This window comes from Carlito syrichta, unplaced genomic scaffold (genome assembly GCF_000164805.1).
Source record: "Carlito syrichta isolate Samal-C Ts95f unplaced genomic scaffold, Tarsius_syrichta-2.0.1 Scaffold315145, whole genome shotgun sequence".
NCBI lineage: Eukaryota > Metazoa > Chordata > Mammalia > Primates > Tarsiidae > Carlito > Carlito syrichta.
Genome location: NW_007259241.1, coordinates 132,626 through 135,448, shown reverse-complemented (window position 1 = coordinate 135,448; position 2,823 = coordinate 132,626). Strand labels below are relative to the sequence as shown.

Sequence of the window (2,823 nt, the reverse complement as noted above, 5' to 3'; positions counted from 1 at the left end):
TTCCAAGTAGCCGGAATTACAGGCATGCGCTACCACGCCCGGCTGATTTTTTTGATTTATTGTAGAGATGAGGTCTCGCTGCTCAGGCAATTCACTCATCTCAGCCTCCCAAAGGCGCGGGATTACAGGCAGAGCCACCAAGCCCGGCACAACTTCTTTTTTTTTAAGATAGCAATATAAATCAGTAATCCACTCAGTTGGTGTTATAGGAAAAATGTCACCTTTTTCAAGAAGAATATAGTCTGAATCTCTAAGATTGGCAGTGACTGTCACTGTAAGAGGACTTTGGATCCTTGGCCTTGGTTTGGTCTCCCAAGGGTTCCCTTTCTTGATATTTCTGTTACTGATAACTGTTTGCTGGCATGAAGCTAACCTTAGGGTGAAAGTGGTAGGGTGTCACTTCTCTTCCTTTTTTTAGCACCAGGCAAGCATGTATGTAATCGTTGTCTAGTAGATGTTACGTAGATTTGTTTCTGAAGTCTTTTTTTAAAAATAAGTACATAATATTTGTACATATTTATGAGGCATTTGTGATATTATGTTACATGTATAGAATGTGTAATGATCAAGTCAGGGTATTTAGGGTGTCCCTCACCTTGAGTATAATTTCTATGTGTTCAGAACATTTCAAGTCATCTCTTGTAGCTAGTTTGAAATATACAATATCTGTTAACTATAGTCAACCTACTGTGCTATGAAACATTAGCACTTATTCCTGCTATCTAACTGTGTGTTTGTACCCATTAACCGATCTCTCTTAATTCCCATGCCTCACCTACACATCTTTCCTAGTCTCTGGTATGTATCATTCTACTCTCCATCTTTATGAGATCCATGTTTTTTTTTTAGCTTTCACGTATGAGTTAGGACTTGTGATGTTTGTCTTTCTGTGCCTGGGCTATTTCGCTTAACATAGGTTCATCCATGTTGCTACAGATGACATGGTTTCATTCTTTTTTGTGGCTGAATAGTGTTCCAGTGTGTACATATACTACATTTTCTTTACTCATTTGTTGATCTATACTTGTGTTGATTCAGTATCTTTGTTATAGTGAGTGGTGCTGCAGTGAACATGGGGGTTCAGGTATCCCTTTAAAATACCGATTTTTGTATTCTTTGGATAAATACCCAATAGTGGGATTGCTGGATTATATGATAGTTTTAGTTTTAGTTTTTAGAGAAACCTTCCTTACTATTTTCCATAGTGGTGGTACTAATTTTTGTTCCCATAGACTATATTATGAGAGTTCCTTTTTCTCTGCATTCTTGCCAGCATCTGTTTTTTGTTGTTGTTGTTGTTGTTGTTTCTGTTTTCGTTTTTAAGTTGGGATCTTACTCTGTCACCCAGACTGGAGTACAGTGGCATGATCATGGCTCACTGCAGCCTTGACCTTTTGGGCTCAGGCAATCCTGCCGCTTTAGCCTCCTAAGTAGTTGGGACCACAGGCTTGTGCCACCATGCTTGGTTAATTTTTTTATTTTTTGTAGAGATGAGGTCTTGTTATGTTGCCTAGGCTGGTCTTGAACTCCTGGGCTCAAGCAGTTCTGCTGCCTTGGCCTCCTAAGGTGATAGAAATATAGGTGTGAGCCACTGCTCCTGGCCTGTCTTTAAGAATAGCCATATGAACTGGGGTGTGATATCTCATTGTGTTTGTTTTTGTGTGTGTGTGTCAGAGTTTCACTCTCACCCATGTTGGAGTGCAGTGGCACACTCATAGCTACCACATCCTTGGCCTGCTGGGCTCAGGCAATCCTTTGGCCTCAGCCTTCCAAGTAGCTGCCACCACACCCAGCTAATTTTTTGATTTATTGTAGAGACGAGGTCTTACCAAGTTGCCCAGGCTGGCCTCGAACCCCTGGCTTTAGGCAGTTCTCTTTGCCTCCGCCTCCCAAAGTTCTGAGATTACTGGCATGAGCCACCATTGCGGTTTTGATTTGCATCTATTTGATGAATAGTTATGTTGAACATTTTTCATACACTTTTTGGCCATTTGTGTGTCTTTTGAGAAATGTCTGTTCATGTCCTTTGCCCATTTTTAATGGGATTATTTGATTTTCTCTCTGTTGAGTTGTTTGAGTTCCTTGCATATTCTGGATAGTAGTCTTTATCGGGTGAATAGTTTTCAAGTATTTTGTCCCATTCAGCAGGTTGTCTTTTTACCTTGTTGATTGTTTCCTTTGCTGTGCAGAAGCTTTTTTTAAGTTTATTACAATCCCATTTGTCTATTTTTGTTGCCTATGCTTTCAGGTCTTAGGCGTAGAATCTTTGCCTAGGCCAGTGACCTGAAGTGTTTCCTCTGTTTTCTTCTAGTAGTTTTATAGTTTCATGTTTTACGTTTAAGTCTTTAATCCGCCTTGAGTTGATTTTGTGTGTAGTGAGAAATAGGAGCCCAGTTTTATTATTCTGTGTGTGGATATCTAGTTTTTCCAGCACAGTTTATTGAAGAGGGTGTCCTTTCCCCAATGTATGTTCTTGGAGACTTTGTTGAAGATCACTTGGCTTTTAATATGTAGATTTTCTGGGTTCTCTGTTCCATTAGTCTATGTTTCAGTTTTTATGCCAATATCATGCTGTTTTTGAAGTCTCATTTTAATGTTCCATCAAGAGTAAAACATTAAAATAAAACTAACAAATGTCAAATGTTAAAAAGAAAAATATGGTCAATAACATGAATTAGCTATTTTCTGCCAGGCATTTCTTATTATCCATGAATGCCTTCTTTGTTTTTTTTGTTTTTATTTTTTTTTGAGTTGGAGTCTCACTCCGTTGCCCAGACTGGAGTGCAGTGGCTGCTCCCAGCCCCCCCAGCCCCGACCTGCTGG

The 2,823-nt window shown here is 39.5% G+C and overlaps 1 protein-coding gene across 4 annotated transcripts in view; it reads left to right on the top strand.

Moving 5' to 3' along the window:
* TCEA1 (transcription elongation factor A1) overlaps positions 1-2,823 on the top strand; it is a 51,156-nt gene that overhangs the window by 11,488 nt on the left and 36,845 nt on the right. The window lies entirely within an intron of this gene.